Source organism: Asparagus officinalis, chromosome 6, assembly GCF_001876935.1.
Source record: "Asparagus officinalis chromosome 6, Aspof.V1, whole genome shotgun sequence".
Classification (NCBI taxonomy): domain Eukaryota; kingdom Viridiplantae; phylum Streptophyta; class Magnoliopsida; order Asparagales; family Asparagaceae; genus Asparagus; species Asparagus officinalis.
In genome coordinates, this window is record NC_033799.1 from 62992579 (window position 1) to 63014633 (window position 22055).

At 32.8% G+C, this 22055-nt stretch overlaps 1 pseudogene; it reads left to right on the top strand.

Annotated features, from left to right (window-relative positions):
* Positions 1 to 20159, top strand: part of LOC109846241 — a 22014-nt pseudogene extending 1855 nt beyond the window's left edge.

Sequence of the window (22055 nt, forward strand, 5' to 3'; positions counted from 1 at the left end):
TCGTTGGCTCGTCGGTTTGTGCCGAGCTATGCTAGGGGACCTATAAGCAATTTTATATGCCTACAATTATAGTATAATAACTCAGCATTAATTGATTATATTTTACAAACATTAATATCTTATGTTAATAATTTTTAAAAATGTAATGAGTTTTACATGAAGAAACTATTAGAAAGTTCCTTCAAAAGAATAAACTATTTTCATTTTCATTGGAAAAGTGAAGGAAATAAACCCAAAATTTAGAAATGTCCATGAATCACTTGAATTGACATGAACATAAGGCATATATCAAAAAGTGCTGACTGAGTTCTCCTTGAAGAACAAATTTAACAACTTTATTGAATCAAATAAATGTTCTCCATAGAAGATAAAAAAAATTACAAAGTATTGTAAATTTACTTTATTCTTCAAATACTATAAGAATCATAAACTTGTTATAAACTTAATTACGTATAAATAATCTTGCAATAAAAACTAAAGTAAAGCCATTGATTAACTATGTTGCAAGATATAACAAGTCCGATAAGAGGGTGAAATTTCTACAATGAACAACAAAATATATACATGATACTTATTTACGATAGTGCAAGCAAAAAAAATCGACTATTTTCTTTTTCCTATACAGTGGCATGAATATGCATGTAACTTTATCTAGGGATATTACTACCAACAAAGGATCAATATTTGAAGGTATGATTAAAAATAAACATGTAATAATACTATCATATTTCAAGATATTGAAATATGAAGGTATCATATTTCATTACTAAGATTATTATTAAAGACCATAAGATATAAAATTCACTTTTTATTTGTCTCAAATTTGTAGAAGATATATGCACGTCATCGTAAATTACATCAATAATATATATTAACCTAAATATACAACTCACTGAAGAAATAAGATAGTGGTAAATAAATCTATACTACTTATAAAAGAGAATACCCATGTCAAAACTTTTTCATACCTATTTTGCCCTTTACAAATTACTTAATTCTAATTTTCTCCTCATCACAATAGTAAGCTTTAATTAATGTCTTAGACTCTTAATCTTCCATAACTCATTAATTAATGTGCTGAATACGAAAACTCACCAACCCCTTTGGCTTGAATTTAAATCTCCATCAAGTGACATGGCCAATTGAACTCCATGCATAATGCAAAAAATTCCTTCAGCTAATGTAGTCATTCACATTATCCACGATAGCCATGAGCTTTTAATGAAACTCCAAGGCTTTTCGTTTCCCGTTCGTTATCCTTATCATTATGCAACAACGCTTAAACTTTTATTGATTTCTATTGACTATATCTTTCATATCTCCCTCATTTCACCATCTCCGCTCTCATCTAAATTTCTCTCTCAACTCCACATTCTCCTCTGTCTTCCTTCCTCTTGGTCAATGTTTTGTTCTCCTCCTTCTCAATATCTAACCAGCGTTAACATCTTTCAAATTCAATCTCAAGCCTGTCATTTGTCGAAGGGGGTTATACAAGGAGAGAGCACTGGTATGAAATCCATTTCATAATTTGAGCTCTGTTATATTTCTTCGTCATCTGATCTCTTTGTACATATTGGTTAGTTTTGTTTGATTTCTATGGTTTTAGCTAATTAGATCTCTTCAAAGAGTGATGGCTAGACTTGTTTTCGATCTATTTCTTGTGATAAATTTATGTAGCAAGACGAAGTGCGCTCAATATCACACCGTCGAAAAAGAAGTCGGCCTAAAGCAAGGTGTGAGAGACATTTTCATCCACTTCGATCGAATTTGTTTTCTTTCTGCATTTTTATTAGATTTATTAAATTTATGTTATTCTTGGGAAAATTTTGACTTTACATTTTCCATGTGATGGATGTGCCTTGGATCTTTGTTTTTTTTGCAGGATCTTTCTCAGAGCTGAATATCTTTCACGTTTTTGTTAGTTTAGATCCTAGATCACATTTGTGCATTTATTATCTTAAAAAACATAACCTTCTAATATCATTGTGGATTTTAGACTTGAGGTTAAATTTTCTAAATTTATTTACTCTTTGTAAATCCTATTATGACCCAAGTTCAGTAGTCTTTTTAGGTGGCAATTTGGTACTACAACTGGTTATTCGTATTCTACTGCAAACAAGAGCATGACTATTTTCTTGAAGCATAACAGTATGCATGATTACCTACTTGATCCGTAGAAGGTATGACCTCTCAGCCTCATAATAACGCTATGTGATATGAGGAACTTAGCTTAGATATTGTAATTAGTTTCGAATGTGCTTGAACTTGAATTGCACTGAGTGTCTAATATGGTTGGTCTCTTATCATTGCTTGATTATGTCAATTTTATTTATACTATTGATTGTGATACTAATTAAATTCAAAATTTTGAATTTTACAAACATAGTGGTTACTTTTGGAGGTCAAACTAAAATTTTTGTTGGAGGGGAAAACTAATATAGAATATAAGAAATATAAATATGCAAGTTTGAATGTTTTAATTACACATACAATGTCTATTTCAAATTGGACCTCATATTTTTTATATTTAACAAGTATAAATTCTTTTTATGCAAAACCAAGATTAGTGTTATCTACTAAATATGCTCATGTATAGATATTTTTCTAGAGCTTATATTACAATGTTAAGGAATTTAGTAGTGAGGATCTAACAAGTGAAAGAAAACCTTATTCACACACACGTGCGCACACACACACACACTACTTATAAAAAGATGATATGGGTGACAAAACTTTTGATTGTTTTTTATTTAAAAATTTTAAATATAATGGTCATTCAAATATGATAAGAGTAAATATCCCCACATTTAGGGGCAATTTTTAATTTAACTTTGTCCTTTTCTATCTTTTGTTCTTCAAATAACTCCCACCTGACCGATGAGTAGTCTTGTAGGCTGATGGACTCACTGGGGAAATTTTTAATTTAACTTTGTCATTTTCTATCTTTTGTTCTTCAAATAACTCTCACCTAACCGATGAGTAGTCTTGTAGGCTGATGGACTCACTGGGGCAAATTATTCTCAGTTTGTTAGTCTTCTCCATAACACTGTAAAACATATGTATAATATAACTTGAAATACACATGCCACTTAAGATGGAAATAAATTCTATGTAACTATAATTAATCACATAATTCATACATGTGTTTTTGTGATCAAATGCATTTGAAACTCCATACCTATTTCATTATAATTAATCACATGGTTCATACATGGTTGGGCGTGGTAGCCTTTGACATTTTGTAGTGAAATTTGGAAAGGATTGTAATGAAGGTGAAAGTAATTAGCTCATCAAACAGCAAGGAGAGGGAGGCTATTGAACACTTCCAGTGCTGATTCTTTCCTTGATAGCAGTAGTATTGAAGAAATATAGATATGAACAATATGGATAATTTGAATTTACTCTCTTACTTGATACTATGAGTTTAATTTGGATAGAGGAAATATTTGCAATATGAGAATCTAAGGTGACCTATAAAATGTTTCTAAATTGGGCAAAGTATTGCTTTTTTGGATACATGTGTAAAATTTGCTAAAATAATATTGTAATTTCTGATTATGGACTCATTTGTAATTCTCTACTATATGCATATTTGAAAATGTTATCATTTATTTAATTCATATATTCTATTCTTTCCTGGATCCGACGAGCCAACCTAAAACATTTTACATTCTTTAACTCTCTTTAGAGAGAGATAGAACGCATGCATGGGTGTGAATTTTTAATCGCATGAATTTAGATTTCTAATCTCTAACTCTCTCTGAGATTTTGTGTTTGTTGATGGGATTTTTCTTTTTATATTGTGTCATTTTCAGGGAAAAGTAAAATATAAGAAAAAGATAGAGAAAAATAAGAGGGAAGAATGGTAAGCGCAAAGGCGAGTTTCAAGATCAGAGTAACTTGTCAAGAATTATGAATGTTTTTGTTAAAAAGGGTTTTAGTCTAATTTATTTAATTTTCTCTATAATTTTTTAATGATTCAGATCAAATAGGCATATTTATTCTAAAACCATTGCAGATAAGAGAGGAAAGGTGCAGTCAATTATGCGAGTTGCTCAAGATATCTGAGGTACTGCCATTTGATCTTTTAGAATATAATGCTATGATCTAATATGATTTCACCTCCATTTTGGGGGAAGATTTTGATGTGAGTACTTAAATTAATTCATTTAAAATCTTCATATTTGTATCTTTTGATTCAATGTAATTTCGCAAAGTGCAATGAAACATTCAGGCCTTGTTTTATCTTCTACACAAACATACATCAGTGGACGTGTTTTCCCAAAGGTTATAGAATTTCCCCAAAGTTATAGAATTTCAGGTCTGACCTTTCTCAAGAAATGTTTTGTATTTGATTGGTAGCATATTGCTTAATGATCTATTTCTTGTGATAAATTTATGTAGCAAGACGAAGTGCGCTCAATATCACACCGTCGAAAAAGAAGTCGGCCTAAAGCAAGGTGTGAGAGACATTTTCATCCACTTCGATCGAATTTGTTTTCTTTCTGCATTTTTATTAGATTTATTAAATTTATGTTATTCTTGGGCAAATTTTGACTTTACATTTTCCATGTGATGGATGTGTCTTGGATCTTAGTTTTTTTTGCAGGATCTTTCTCAGAGCTGAATATCTTTCACGTTTTTGTTAGTTTAGATCCTAGATCACATTTGTGCATTTATTATCTTAAAAAACATAACCTTCTAATATCATTGTGGATTTTAGACTTGAGGTTAAATTTTCTAAATTTATTTACTCTTTGTAAATCCTATTATGACCCAAGTTCAGTAGTCTTTTTAGGTGGCAATTTGGTACTACAACTGGTTATTCGTATTCTACTGCAAACAAGAGCATGACTATTTTCTTGAAGCATAACAGTATGCATGATTACCTACTTGATCCAAAGAAGGTATGACCTCTCAGCCTCATAATAACGCTATGTGATATGAGGAACTTAGCTTAGATATTGTAATTAGTTTCGAATGTGCTTGAACTTGAATTGCACTGAGTGTCTAATATGGTTGGTCTCTTATCATTGCTTGATTATGTCAATTTTATTTATACTATTGATTGTGATACTAATTAAATTCAAAATTTTGAATTTTACAAACATAGTGGTTACTTTTGGAGGTCAAACTAAAATTTTTGTTGGAGGGGAAAACTAATATAGAATATAAGAAATATAAATATGCAAGTTTGAATGTTTTAATTACACATACAATGTCTATTTCAAATTGGACCTCATATTTTTTATATTTAACAAGTATAAATTCTTTTTATGCAAAACCAAGATTAGTGTTATCTACTAAATATGCTCATGTATAGATATTTTTCTAGAGCTTATATTACAATGTTAAGGAATTTAGTAGTGAGGATCTAACAAGTGAAAGAAAACCTTATTCTCACACACGCGCGCGCACACACACACTACTTATAAAAGATGATATGGGTGACAAAACTTTTGATTGTTTTTTATTTAAAATTTTTAAATATAATGGTCATTCAAATATGATAAGAGTAAATATCCCCACATTTAGGGGCAATTTTTAATTTAACTTTGTCCTTTTCTATCTTTTGTTCTTCAAATAACTCCCACCTGACCGATGAGTAGTCTTGTAGGCTGATGGACTCACTGGGGCAAATTATTCTCAGTTTGTTAGTCTTCTCCATAACACTGTAAAACATATGTATAATATAACTTGAAATACACATGCCACTTAAGATGGAAATAAATTCTATGTAACTATAATTAATCACATAATTCATACATGTGTTTTTGTGATCAAATGCATTAGAAACTCCATACCTATTTCATTATAATTAATCACATGGTTCATACATGGTTGGGCGTGGTAGCCTTTGACATTTTGTAGTGAAATTTGGATAGGATTGGAATGAAGGTGAAAGTAATTAGCTCATCAAACAGCAAGGAGAGGGAGGCTATTGAACACTTCCAGTGCTGATTCTTTCCTTGATAGCAGTAGTATTGAAGAAATATAGATATGAACAATATGGATAATTTTAATTTACTCTCTTACTTGATACTATGAGTTTAATTTGGATAGAGGAAATATTTGCAATATGAGAATCTAAGGTGACCTATAAAATGTTTCTAAATATGGTAAAGTATTGTTTTTTTGGATACATGTATAAAATTTGCTAAAATAATATTGTAATTTCTGATTATGGACTCATTTGTAATTCTCTACTATATGCATATTTGAAAATGTTATCATTTATTTAATTCATATATTCTATTCTTTCCTGGATCCGATGAGCCAACCTAAAACATTTTACATTCTTTAACTCTCTTTAGAGAGAGATAGAACGCATGCATGGGTGTGAATTTTTAATCGCATGAATTTAGATTTCTAATCTCTAACTCTCTCTGAGATTTTGTGTTTGTTGATGGGATTTTTCTTTTTATATTGTGTCATTTTTAGGGAAAAGTAAAATATAAGAAAAAGATAGAGAAAAATAAGAGGGAAGAATGGTAAGCGCAAAGGCGAGTTTCAAGATCAGAGTAACTTGTCAAGAATTATGAATGTTTTTGTTAAAAAGGGTTTTAGTCTAATTTATTTAATTTTCTCTATAATTTTTTAATGATTCAGATCAAATAGGCATATTTATTCTAAAACCATTGCAGATAAGAGAGGAAAGGTGCAGTCAATTATGCGAGTTGCTCAAGATATCTGAGGTACTGCCATTTGATCTTTTAGAATATAATGCTATGATCTAATATGATTTCACCTCCATTTTGGGGGAAGATTTTGATGTGAGTACTTAAATTAATTCATTTAAAATCTTCATATTTGTATCTTTTGATTCAATGTAATTTCGCAAAGTGCAATGAAACATTCAGGCCTTGTTTTATCTTCTACACAAACATACATCAGTGGATGTGTTTTCCCAAAGGTTAAAGAATTTCCCCAAAGTTTGAATTTCAGGTCTGACCTTTCTCAAGAAATGTTTTGTATTTGATTGGTAGCATATTGCTTAATTTAAATAAATCATTATATTTCTAATGCTTTCATGTTCTGTAAATTTCCTATCACTTTTTTTGGGTTGAAGTTTCACATGTATTGAAACTTAAAGACATGCACAGTGGTGTTGACTTCATCATTGTCACATTATAGTGAGTTTTAATACAATGTGGCATCAACTTCATCCAATGCCTTGCTGAATAATTTTAAAGGTTACTCTCTGTTTAGTTAGAAAGAGCTTTGAATTGGACGTATTAAAGGTCAAACATGCATTTTCCTATTGTCTATGCTATTGCGTTTGTTGCGTGTACTCTATTTATTTTGTTAATTATTGGTTCCGCTCTAAGTGTTTATTGAAGATATTTATGTCTACTGATAGTATTTGCCTCACTATTGACATCCTACTTGGACATCTCATATTGTGGCAGAGTACAGATTAGGTTTATTTTCTGTGACAACCTTGAATATGATGCTCGCCAATTAGGACTTCAGGTAGCTTTTTAGCAAATGTGAAAATGTTGACATGAGGTGAGTTAAATCCCCATAACTGATACTGGATTGGAGAACTTTTTGTACTTTTAATTGTTGAGCACTTTGTTCTGGCTATATTATTGACCTCTAAGCATTTATAGATATTAGACATGAAGCTTTGAGCGATGGTTTGCGCAAAAAAATATGCATCTCTGGAGCATGTATTGAATTTATGGAATATTACGGGGCATCATCTGAAGATGCATTTCATAATTTATTCCTCCCTAAATACGAGGATGACCATCTTTGATTCACAAGACTACATGTTTTCCATCTTTGATTCACAAGACTACATGTTTTCCATCTTTGATTCACAAGACTACATGTTTGATTCCTAAAAATTTTGAGTTGCTTTCTATTTTGATCATTCTTTACTTTTTAACCTTGAACTCGACGCATAACTACTATTGCACGCGCAATGTCTATTTATGAAAACTATTAATATTAGTTGGAAAGATATGGATAATATTGTTCTATAATTGACAAAGATTACATAACCTTGAAGAATATGCATATGTAGAAATTCATACAGAAGCATAAATGGAATAAAATCACTCAGATACAAGTAAATATCTTAGAGGTATATTCATTTTGAAATTGAATAAAGAAATCTTAGATAGTGATTGTTAGAAAGTAAACATTGAGATGGATGATATTGAGTTTAATTAATAGGTAGTCATTTAAGTGTTAACTCAATCATTCTTCGTCTAATACTCTCTCTCTTTGGTGTAGATGAAAATTATGTTGAGGTCAGGAGAAATTAGCTCGCATGCGTGGGAATTGGCTAATTTTAAGATCGCTTTACGAATCTAACAATAAGATATTAATACTTCTTAATTAAGTATAGAGTCAATAAGATACTAATTTTTTTAATTAAGTCATCTTCCTCTACTCCAAGAAAACCATAAGAATGGCCTTTGTGAACTTCTTAAACACCATGAAGCGCCAGCTTCGTAGCGTATTGATGAGTATTGATACTTTCTTATTGCTAAGAAATCAGAGGTAATTTTGAAGGTGATGACAGTCTTGGTGGCTCCATTTGGAGCTTGACAACAGATATAATTGCACATGCACAACAACACAATGTATGTCTATCATCAGATATAATTACATACTGAATTATTGCTAGAAGAGCATGGATAACGGTCTCGTGTTCATAGTATCATCTTCAAAAGTAGCATAGTCAATCATCAGTAGAAGTACATGGAACTATATTTGGTCACTTAATCACCCATTATAGGTGATATCATCGAGATTTGAATGTTTGGAGAAATATTAATTCTTACATCTTGCAAATAGGTTTTGGTATGAACTTAGTTGCAGTGGTGAATTCTTTTAAAGATTTTTTTATTTTTATTTTTAATTTTTTCCGTATTAATTATCAAGTTAAGAGAATAACATGTAGTTGATTAACTACAATTTGTTGATATGGTCATGTGAGTATAAATTTGTGACATATACAAGTAATTAGGAGAAATTAGCTCTTGTTGATAGATTTTTTCCCTCGCATCAATTTATAATTATAAACTTTTAAATTTGTTTAATTTGTCGATTCATTAACACACCCATATGTTGATTAACATGGTTGTTCTCTCAGAGAAAATCTTTAAAATAATAAGTGAGTACCTACTATTTCACTTTGACATCTCAAAGTTTACCAATTTTTAACTTTGAAACCCCCAAAGTACTTTTTTCAATATTTTGATATCCCACTGTTTTAATCGTATTTTAGTTTCATAACCCCAAAGTACTTTTTAACACTATGATATCCCAAGGTTTCTATCTCATTTAACTTTGATACCTACATCTAGATCTATTAGATTTTTTTGTTAATTTTCTACTGTTGTTTTAGCAACTGGGCAAACTGAATCTAAATGTATCAGATGCTAAAGGCACCATACAAATTAAACAAAAGATCTAACACAACTTGGATAGGGTATCAGAGTGAAATATGAATGGAACTCTGGATATTAAAATGTTACATGAATACTTTGGGTATCGAAGTAAAATTGGATTCAAAGTTTGGGGTATCAAAGTGTTAAGAAATCCTTCAGCCTATTAAAGTAGAAAAATGTAAACTTTAGGATATCAAAGTGAAAATTATCATTTTCGTTTTAGCTCATCCTCTTATAATATTGCAAGTTTAAGGATTATTCCGTATTTAACAAGCAATTTTTCCTCTCTGCAAATGTATCCTCTAGCAATATTATTTTCAAGGTTGATCTTTGAACTAGCATGTTTTTGTTTTTTCTTTCTTTGTATAGGTTGTGCAGCTTGAATGAGAAGCCCACTCTCATCTTAGGGATGTAATGTTAGTTCATTATGGATGTAGCTAACATTGAATAAATCTAAACCATATTTGTGTGTAGTTGCTTAATTTGTGTGTAGTTGCATAATTGTTTTTTTAGGTAAATGTTAGTTCATTGCGAGATTTTTGTTGTTTGTTTTGTTTCTTTTTTTTTTAGTTGTTGCATTTTTGGTGAATTTGCCCATTTATGTTTGTTTTATGTGAAGATTGTGGTGAAGGCGATACTGATAATAGACTCTTGTATAAGCATGATGCTTGTACTATTATTGTGTGAAGATTGTGGTGAAGGCGATACTGATAATAGACTCTTGTATAAGCATGATGCTTGTACTATTATTGTAGAGTTAATCTCTACTCTATGTGAAGTATAAATGCGTGCTTCATAAAAATATTAATATTGATGTATGCAACATTAGTTGACCTTCAGAGGTTTCCCCCCATAGAGTTTCTAACATGCATCACGTGCAACGTACGTCTTGCATACTAGTTAAAAAAACATCCATATAACACAATAAAGAAAAAACATTAATTTTTTAAGCTAATATGCGTGGATTATTAAGAATAAGGTGTCAAGATAAAAGAATCTCTCTCATGGCTCTGTACAAATGCAACAGAAATTTAAATTGTTGACATATATAACCATACAACATTCGAAAGATGTATGATCTTGCAAGACCTACTCTAAAATTCACATAGTTAAACATAACAATAATTTATCAATATAAAGACGTGATTGCACCTTTAAGAAAAAAATAACTATCATTTTATAATAGAGTTAAGCCGTGACTCTGCACCTACAACAAGCCACAACAAGAAGGTGGATAGAAATGTTAATAACGAGTGCACAAATGATAAATGATGTGGAATTACCGAGATGTCGTACCTAGATTATGTAATATCCCTTCCTTATGAAATTTGATATATCAAAATCAAATATTAACATTATAATCTAAGATGATTTGATAATAAAAAATAAGAATTTACTTCAGATTCTCAAGGAAAATGACATCGACAGAGCAAAGGTAATATTATTAACGCAACAAAAACTCTTATTTGATGCACACCAGAGAACTTATTGAAGAGAAAAATAAGTAACTCCTAGCCTAATTAAGTGACGAATTAGAAACAAAAAAATTCCATATGTATGAAAATAACATTTTTGAAACAGAAAAAATCAAAGTCTGCATTTTCAGAAGTTTGTGCTGAACATCGAAAACACATTCAACTTCTTTGTGAAGTTGACGAGAATGCAAAAGACGAACGAGCCCAGGAAAAGATAGTAATATAAAAAAATCTTGCTCTAGCCTGTTATCACAATCAATATAGATGATAAAGACAATATTCTAAAATTGCCTAGGAAAAGTTAAAGCTGAAGAAGGATTGATCTCACTCAATAAAAATAAAATAAAATAAAAGGAAATAAAATCAATGTTTTCTAAATATTTTATATATTAATTTATTTTTTAGTAAAATTAGAAAACTTTAGAAGAGATTTACATTTTTTGTACTTTTATATGCTTAGGTGGATGCCTTTATCATATAAAAGTATGCTAGAATTAGCATTAATGTTTAGTTTATAATTTTTTATGAAGTCTATCAATGATTAAGAACAAAATCTATATTCTCTTTTGTGTCATTTTAGTTTGCTTTTAATAAATAATCTTGCCTTATTGGCTTTACTTATTCGTCTTCCTTTTAAACGCTATTTTTTAAATGCTTTTACTTTTACAACACTATACTTTCTCAGGTCAAGCTAGATATTCATGATAGTTTAATTAGTACAAAAATTCGAATTGGCTTCGGATTACATTTATTTTCAGCAAACTCAATTATCAGCATGAAAAATTAAATTTGGTGCAGCCTATTCAAACAAACATAATTTTTTTTATAATCGCAATGTTAAAATTAGATACATATGTAAGAAAGAACTATCAAAGTGAAACCAAAGAACGAATTTTAGTAAGGATATAAATCAAAAATACTTTATAATGTTATATACACGCACCCGCCTGTAGATGAGCTTATTATGGTAATTCTATCTCTACTTCTTAACATAATCTCTCACAACTTACCAAGGCTTATCCTTAGATTAGTGTGTAATACAAAAAGACTTGGAAATTAGTGAATTAGTAATCCGAAGTTCAATGGCATGGGGGAGAATAAGTTAGAAGGAGGGAAATGAGGCTGTTTGTTTTGCCAAAAAAAGCCTGAGAAATAGGTCTTTGAGGAGATTGTGCCTTTGACACATGATTTAGGAGTTGAGCGATTTCTTTTCTGATGTTTGTTTCATTTATTTTCTCTAAGAAATCAGGTGCTGAAAACGCATTACACGTAGGATTTTTCTTGCCCGATTTCAGATATCGAAGAAATAGATGAGAAATCAATTTTAAACAATAAAAAATTATATTTGGTACTTTTGTTATTTTGTTATCTTGATTGATACTTTTGCTTTCTAAATATTTTTGTCCCCAACCAATTATAGAAGGATGAGAAAATTGATAGGAGTATGTTTTTAGAAGATTGTTTTCCTTAAAAACATTAATTTTTATGGAAATCTAAAGAAATATAAGGAAACTTGATTTTTAAAAGTTTTTATTTTTTTGTTAGCAAACGGAACAGGCCCTATAAACGAACCCTGAAAGTTTCGCTCTCTCACAAACCCCGAAAGTTTCGAGCTCTCTCTCTCTCTCTCTCTCTCTTTGTGAAGTTCTTCAGCCCGCCGCCTCTCAATTGCGTCTTCTTCTCTCTCGAGCTCAAGGTATGTCTTCTTCTTCTTCGTTTCCATTCGTTTTTTTTATGTTTAGGGTTTCTGAGGTTAATTGGAAATTTGGGTGCCATTTGTCTCTTATAATTTGTCTCTTGTTTTCCAATTCTAGGGTTTCTGTATGCTGATTTCTCCGAGTTCTCCTGCATACTGATCAATTGGGTCTTCTTCTCTCTCGAGCGCAAGGTATATATATGTCTTCTTCTTCGTTTCTTTTCTTAATTGGAAATTTGGGTGCCATTTGTCTTAGAAAAACAAAAAATAGAAATACCCACGATTTGTTATTGTTAACAGAAGAAGCTGAAAAATCTAATTTTTTGCGTGGGCTTCAAGAATCATCAAGCTTCAGTCTTCAGGTACCGGGTTTATTTACACGATCTCCTCTAATATAATTTCTCTTTCATCAAATTATAAGCTTCATCTTGTATTTCTGCCGCTTCTTGATTTATAAAAAGTAAATATCCCCCCCCTCTCTTTCACTATTTTTGCAAGTGATTAAGATGTTTGAGGTATGGGTCATCAATCAATTTAAAGCAGCCTGGCTCAATTTAGAGAAATAATACAAATATAATAATAATAATTATACAATAATAATAATAGTAATTGCGAAGGGAGCCTTCAATATCCAAAGAAATAAGAAGTTTGTTTCAATCTTCTCTTCAATCCTTCTTCATGAAATTTTGGTTAAATTGATGAACCGGTGTCGACTATAAGCAGATTTGGGTGTTAGGGAATTCACAGAATTTAGAGGATCTCAGATCCTAACTGTTTTCTGTTTTTTTCCAATCACACCGATCAAATCGTGAGTGCATGCTATTAATAATTGAAATCTAATCTACGTTTTTCACTTTTTATTTCTGCGCAGTTTGAAAAAAATGAGCTTCCACTCCGCTGCCCAATCCTTCACCCCATCCGATAACCAATCCCAACTGGGCAATACTCATGTGCCCATTTCCCCATTTGCCGACCCTCCGATCCTCCCTTCGACGATTCCTCCATTGGAGCATTCCGTTGAGCACCTTAAAGGCACTATCCGTTCTCATCAAACTTCCACAGTAGACTATACTTCTGACGATACTGCATTTATGTCTTCTAGGATGAGGAGCTGTGATGTGTATATTGGGGTTTCTTCTTGTAGGAAGCGGCCTACGATGGTTCGGTTCGTTAGGTGGCTTCAGGCTGAGCTTGAGATGCAAGGCTTTTCTTGCTTTGTGATTGATCGAACTCGGTGTAGGAGTGTTTATGATCATGGTGTTGCGAGGTCAGCGATGGATGCGACTTCATTTGGGGTAGTGGTGGTCAATGAGAAATCGTTCTCGTGTCCTTATAGTATGGAGGAGATTCGATTCTTTTTGGAGAAGAAGAAGTTGATACCAATATTCTTTGGGCTTGCTCAAGTTGAGTGCATTCCTAGAGATATCATTGAAAAGAGAGGGGATGTGTGGGAGAGATATGGGGGTAGGTTATGGGAGGTATGTGGTGATTTGGAAGTTGAATGGAGGGAGGCTGTAAATGGGATTTCACGGCTGAATTTAAAGTTGGAGGCTAATGCTAGTAATTTGAGGGATTGTATATCGGAGGCTGTGGTTATTTTTGGATCGGGGTTGGGGAGGAGGAGAGTAGTGGAGAGGGTGAAGAGTTGGAGAAATATGGCGGCTGAGGAGTTTCCTTTCCCTCGAAATTCTAGTTTTGTTGGTAGAAGCAAAGAGCTTCTTGAGCTCAAGTTGCTATTGTTTGGAGATGTTGAAGGAGAAGGCGAGGAGAGTAGAAATCAAAGAAGGCAAAGAATGGCTGAGGTGGCGATGAGAGAAAGAGTTGTGAAAGAATCTGAGGAGAGGAGGAAAAAGGGCAAAGAGCCATTAGTGCAGAAAGAGTATGTGGAGGAGAGTAAAGCACAAGGCGAACCAAGAGAAGTAAATTTAGAATATGGAAAGGGGATAGCATGTGTCTCCGGTGACTCTGGCATTGGAAAGACGGAGCTTTTACTAGAATATGCATATAGCTTTTCTCAGAGGTACAAGATGATCTTATGGGTCGGTGGAGAATCAAGGTATCTTCGTCATAATTATATGAAGCTACTTCCTCTTCTAGGAATCGACACAGATACGGTGAACAAGCTTTCTTCCGACAAGAAAGGGCCACAAAGCTTAGAAGACATGGAAGATGAGGCAATTAGAAGGGTAAGGAAGGAATTTTCACGGGACATCCCGTATCTACTAGTGATTGATAACTTAGAGAGGGAGAAGGATTGGTGGGATGGAAGGACTTTAAAGGAGCTCTTCCCTCGTTTTGGAGGGGCGACCCATGTTTTAATCTCCACCCGTTTGCCTAAAGTCATGGATATTGAACCCATGAGGCTTTTGTACTTGTCTAGCGCAGAGGCAATGATTTTAATGAATAGAAGCACTGTTGATCTTGGCATAGAAGATGTTGATGCACTGAGGATTCTCGAGGAGAAAGTAGGGAGGCTTCCTTTTGGTCTAGAACTTGTAGGAGCTGTACTTTCTGAGTTTGCAATGAAACCATCAAAACTCGTTGATGCAATTAATAGTATGTCGTACAAAGAAGTGACATGGAATAAAGGGGAAGATCTTATATTGAAGCGTAATCCTTTCCTCGGACAGTTATTGGAATTTTGCTTGTCATTATGCAATCAAGAACCAAGTAAGTTAGCATTGCGGATAGTTCAAGCTAGTGGCTTATTTGCCCCTTCACCGATACCTGTACCAATTTTAACTTTGGCTGCAAAAGAGCCTTCAAGAGAGCATCACAATTCTCGGTTTTGGTTGAAGTCTCAATGTATGCCTATGTGCATGTGTATAAAAACACCATGTGGACAAATTTCAGAGGCTGAGGTTTTGGCTATGCTCTTGAGATTGCGAATTGCTAAGTCTACTACTAAAATAGATCACATTTCTTTCCATGATATCCTTAAGTTGCATGCCTACAAAAAAGGCAATAGTGGAATTGCTCATTCAGTTGTGCGAGCAATAAAGTTTCAAGCGTTCATCCCACAACACTCGGAGCATATATGGGCTGCGTGTTTCTTACTCTTCAAATTTGATACTGATCATGAAATCATAAATATCTCAATTGACGACCTTCTATCATTCGTCGAGCAGTTTGTCCTCCCTCTTGCAATGCATAGTTTTATTACATACTTCTGTTGCAATGCTGTTCTAGAGCTTCTTCGCCTTGCTACCGAAAAATTTGAGGAACTAGAAAATTCTTTCCTGGATGAAGCCAATAATAACCACAGTAATTCATCATGTTTAAGGAGTTCGGGTTCTATATCAACTTTACAATCTAACCCACTACTTTACCGAAAATTCGCACACTTGAGAGCGACTCTTTTAGAAACAAGGGCAAAGATTATGCTAAGAGGTGGCGTATATGACATCGGAGAGAGGCTTTGCAGAACAGCTGTCAGCATCAAGGAAGTTATTTATGGCTGGGAGCATCCAGAAACAGTGTCTTGCCGCGAAACCCTTGACAAATTTGTTACCCTTCAACCAACTTTTTAGTTCATTGTACTTTGTATAATTTTGTACCGTCAATTGCCAATAACGAACCCTTAAATAGGCTGATCTTTAGATCCTGCATATAACTGGATTTGATTTAGAATTATTTTTCTTCATGCAAAGTTTGAAGATATATGGATTGCTAACTTTTCTGGCAAGCTGATTCATTCATCACATTTTTCATTATAAAACATTGATACCCAAATAGCTGGGGTTACCAACCCAAATCCATTATCCTATTTACATAGGAGCTTAATTAGCTCCCAAAAAACCCAGAGATGGAAGCTGATTGAAACTTGACCAACTCCTGTCGTTTCTGATGTGGACTAAAATTTCTTGCTCATTATAAATAAAAAAGTTTAGATAATTTTTGTAACTAAATTTAAAAATAATATTTTTCTAAGAAAAGAATGCCAATGTCATAGTAATATTTCATGCACTTATTATAATGACCCTTCACTAGCAGTCTTACTGCTTTTTTGATGCTGAGACTCCAGCTTTCTTGTACTCCAGGCTCAATAAGGATTAACAAAGATGAAGTTTTAACAAAGGCAGAAAAAGATCTTACTGCAGTGACTGATCAATTTATGTTGAGATTAGTAAATGAACTGAAAGGTGTCGATTTTTGGAAACTCAGACGAGCTTATACTTTCATTGTTAGCACCTTTCCCTTTACTTCTTTCTTTTTCGAAATGTATAAAATAGCAGTTTCTAACAGTTAAACAACTGCTGCAGATTCAAGAGTATGTTGAAGGTGCAGCCCTCTGTAAGTTCTGCAAAACCGGAAGCCTCCTGAACCATTGCTGAGAGATTAATGCTACTTTGCGACCGCTAAGTGATAAATATCCCGAGCCCCTGCAGATTAATGTTCTTGACTACCTTTTGGAGGTAATAGTTTAATTTTTCTTTTTTTGTTGAATTTACTTTTCTCTTTTGGGGGTAATTGTTTTATTTTTCTCTTCTCTTTTGGTTTAGCTTGCAGATGTGACTGGAGAGCTTATGCGACTGACCATTGGTTGAATATCAGAAGGGGAAGTTGAATATGCTGAGAAAATATGTCGATTTGTGAGGGACATATACAGGGAGCTAACCCTTCTAGTACCCCTTATGGATGATAATGTTGAAATGAAGAAAAAAATGGAGGTGATGCTTCAAACTGTAGTGAAGATTGAAAACGGTATTATTTTTTTTCCCTTTTCTTGAGTTAATTGTTATCAGTGTTTCTCATGCACCAGGCTAGGTTTCTTAAGATTTGTGTCGAGCATTTGTCAATAGACTAGCCCCGAAATATTGCTTCTTTTTCTTCCCCTTCTATCTAATTTTAATCCATTCTGTGTCACTCTGATTAGTCATTGAAAACATCTTAGCTTGGTGTTCTATAATTTTAAGCCTTATCTTTAACATTATCTTAACACGATATTGGTTTATTCAATTTCTGTAAAAGAAAATAAAGAATGCTTGAGTTATTTTCATTGGTTGTTTTATGAGAATTAGTAAGGAGATTAAAGCTTAGATTTAGATGCATCAGGGTATTCTAGGCATCTATGAAAAGTTTGGATTGAGCACTTTAGAGAACAAGATACTATACATATTAATATAGTCAGAAAGATGAAGTGAAAACCTCCAATGATCCAATCATATAATAATTGAAAATCCAAAGGAATTGAATCCACTAAAATATTAAATACACAGAAAAAGAATGATTTTATTAAAAGGGCCTGATGCACTTAAATTCTCTATAGTCTCAACGACGTTGCACTAATATATCCTCACTTGTTTTTGGCAGCACATATATGCCCTAAAGTTTTTAAAATTTTCACTTATATACCCTCAACATGTTTATGGCAGTACTTATATACCCTAAAACTTTTAAAACTTGCACTTAAATACCCTAAAGTTTTTAAAACATGCACTTAAATGTCCTAAAGTTTTTAAAACTTGCACTTAAATGTCCTCAAGTTTGCATAACTGAGGGCATTTAAGTGCAAGTTTTAAAAACTTTAGGCCCTTAGGGTATCTAAGTACAAGTTTTAAAAACTTTAGGACAATTAAGTGCCAAAACAAGTGAGGATAAGTTCAAAGTAGGGGAAACTGTAGGGCATTTAAGTGCAATTAAGCCTATTGAAATTTTATTAATATCAATCTGCCAAATGATAACGACAAATGTTCTTTCATGTATCTAAGCATTCTGCCTTCAGGACATTTAAGTACCAAAACAAGTGAGGATAAGTTCAAAGTAGGGAAACTGTAGGGCATTTAAGTGCAATTAAGCCTATTGAAATTTTATTAATATCAATCTGCCAAATGATAACAACAAATGTTCTTTCATGTATCTAAGCGTTCTGCCAAATGATACTACGAACTCTTCAGTGATCACATCCCCCACATTATTCCATACCACAATTAAGTTTCTTGAAAGCTGAAACCATTGATTTTTGCCGTCTTCATCTTATAACAAAAGGACATGAGAGCAAAGGTTTATGAATGTGGTGATAGTTGTCTTGCATATATGTTACATTTATGATCTTAGTATCGTAGTATTGTAAAATTTTCTAAAAGAGCATTTGCTTTCGGCATTACCTCATTTGTATAAGATTCGATAGTTGAGGCAATCAATCATTGCAACCTTGTTATTGAGCCATTTGAGGATGAGTGAGTTTCTTCTTCTGCATACATTTATAAATACCCGTTCATAACAAGGTAAGTTAAAACAAGTAAACGAATATCTAAAAATGTCAAAAACCACATGACTTACTATGAAAATGGATTTTTTTTAGTTGCGGGTATCTTTTTACATGGGAGAGACTTTGATAAGGTTGCTATTAGTTTTAGAATCAGGATGAATGGTGACGTCGGCTTGTTAACCACGCTATTTTCAGGTATTCCATGGGAAGTAGAAGAGCTCTGTGCATCAATAGCTTTCTTCGTATTATTGTTTTCAACTTTGGCTTCCATGATTTCTCCCTTTTTTATCATAAATTAAAGGAAAGAAAAGTGTAAATATCAATTTGTATGGGGCAAAAAATTACCGATACTGTAAAGCATTTAGTTTTTATTTTGCTAGTTTTCTTGATAATTGAATAGAACTTTCTCATCTATTTATAATTGATTAAAAATCTAAAAAGTGCTTACCCGATAAAATTGAATAGAACTTTCTCATCTTCAATTTAATATAAATACCTACATTATCTAAATTCAAACAAAAGATATAAAAGATCATGCAAACTAATTGTTGCAACAAAATTGAGGTGTATTAGAATAACAGTAAGTGAGAAAGGAGAGAAGCTAAAGATCTTATATTTGCTCTTACTTTTCTACCCTTTGTTGGATGTGTGGCAGATGACACCAAACGATGTATTGATTGATGATATTTATAACAGAAAGTTGAGACACAATTGATTTCTAAAGATACCAAATTATACCTCAAGTTTCAAAATTAGGACCCTCAAGAGCCAAATTCCAAAAATATCATACAATGTTCATGTAACTAATTTAATATTTTCTGTTGCTCCGCAAGTTGCATTCTACATGATTTATAAGGTTCAGATGTAATTTTTGCAAAACCCTCAAACAAAGCTCACGGGGGTTTGTGAAATTTACCCCTTCTCCTTTGGCGGTAATGTATGATAACGATTGCTATGTGTGATACATTAAGCATATTATTTTGTGTTGGAGAAACTATTTGCGCACCTGTTATCTACTAAATAATAGTCAATTCCTGTGTTTGCGAGAAAAGTAACCTGGGGATTTATTTGTTTTGTTCAAACTGCAGCTTGCTATAGTGTTCGTGTGAGAGGGTCAGAGTACATTCCTTTGCTTGGTATGAGTGATCCAAGATTATTCCTTCTTCAGTGCTCCAGATATTGCTGCGTGAGTCGTTTCCACCGAAGGAGAATCTTCTCCTAATTGAGGACATACAATGACCTCTAACGGTAACTTCGTAGGTTGCTGACTGCAAATTAAAATGCTCATGTAACTTTGGTGAAATTACCTGCAGAGGTAGAAACTTGTACTTCCTATATTTCTGACCTTAAGTTTGAACTCGTTTCTTTCATGGTATTCTTTTTTGAGCTTTTGTGAAGCGGTAGAGAGGGAGGGCTGAGAGAGAACGCGGGATGTATGTACAAAACATGAAGAAATTTGTTCCGAGTTTACGCAGAACGGAGCGTCGTTAAGTTGTTAGCTGTAATTGTTTTCCTCGTAGCAAATGGATGTGGTTTTGATCTCAGTTAAGCTGAGATTATGCTTAGCCTGTTCAATTGATCTTACACTTTTTGATGTTGAAACTTTTTCGTTCTCCTCCTTGTATTTATTTATTTATTAGGGGGATATGCTTCGTAAGAGTGAAACCAAACAGGAGGTCTGATGAGGATGCATCAGAATCAAAAGTTAGTTTTCTTGATCTCAACGTCTGTGCATCTGTTCAGAGGTAAATTTTGGGGACTAATACAATTTGGAGGGCATTAGATATTGCAATGATATTTACAAATATCTATATAGTTGAGAGGCATAGGCAGGAAAAACCAGTAAGGTTTTTGGATAGTTATTAGGCTGCTCTTCTTTTTTTTAAAGCCGACGGCTTCGGTGCTCCCAAAAAATCAGTTGGGAGCTCCGATGGCAGGAAATGTAATTGTGAAACCGGATATTTAGCTCTCTAATCCTTAATTGTAGGATATGTTAGTTAAAAGGAGTTTCACTGGTATTTTAGTAAATAGATAGAACTTTTAAATTAACCTTAAGGGTAATTTAGGAATTAATACAAAGTGATTAAGTTATAAAACAGATGTGAGATCTTTGGGATCATTGACCACGAAACTTTATTCAATTTTTTCTTCTTATTTATTCAATTTTTTCTTCTTATATAATGTATACGCCTCCCTTCCACAAAATTTGAATAATTTCTTTTACTTTATTCAATTTTTTCTTCTTATATAATGTATACGCCTCCCTTCCACAAAATTTGAATAATTTCTTTTATCAGAATATCAATTTTTTAATGTATACGCCTCCCTTCCACAAAATTTGAATAATTTCTTTTATCAGAATATCAATTTTTTCTTCCAATATTTAGCGGCATTCAACACATCAACTAATTTCATCAAGGGAGGAAATATGAAAGGTAATTAAAAATTCTTTTTTTTTTAATTTTTTCTTTTGTAGAAAAAGATAATATCATCAATGTTACACTTTCGTAGAGTCAGTCATCTAACTGTGTTTCTCCTTAACAATTGTTTATTTCTCTAAAATTTATAGTTCAGATTGATACATAGAACAACTTGTAAAATAACATAACAATTGATCATCGAAATTCAGAGTGCGGGGTCATAATAAACACCTTAAAACAAATGATTAATTAAAAAAGAAAAATAGCAACAAGAGGGAGGGGATCGGTCGGGTTCGAGGAGGAAGGATAAGGCGGACAGGTCTCCGGAGCGGAGGAGTGGGCGGAAGGTCAGTGAGAAGGCACGAGTGGAGGAGAGAGGGTCGGGTGGCGGTGAAGATTTGGCGCAGCAAGAGAGAGAACAAAGATGGAGGAAACAGAGAACAGTTTTGGAAGAGGATAATTAGGAAAATATGTAAATAGGTTGGACAAAAATACCCTCCCATCTTTCTAGACAGTTTTAATTATTTTTTTTTCAAATTAAAAATGCTGTAAAAAATGTTAATTTGGGAGCACCGAAGCAATTCTCTATTTTTTTTGAGGTTTGCTTCGGTGCTCCAAAAATAGGCTTTTTTTTAATTTTTAAATTGACAAAAATAACAAATGAGCTAAAATAAGAAAGGGTATTTTAGTCTTTCAAAATTCTCTTCTAATTGATTTCTATCCTAAACACAACCACTGTGTTGCTTTTTTCCTTTCTCATCACATGACATAATTACTTTAGAGTCTTTTAATCATCCAATACCTTTATAGAGGCAAAGAACAATGAGCAAAGCATAATGTTCTATA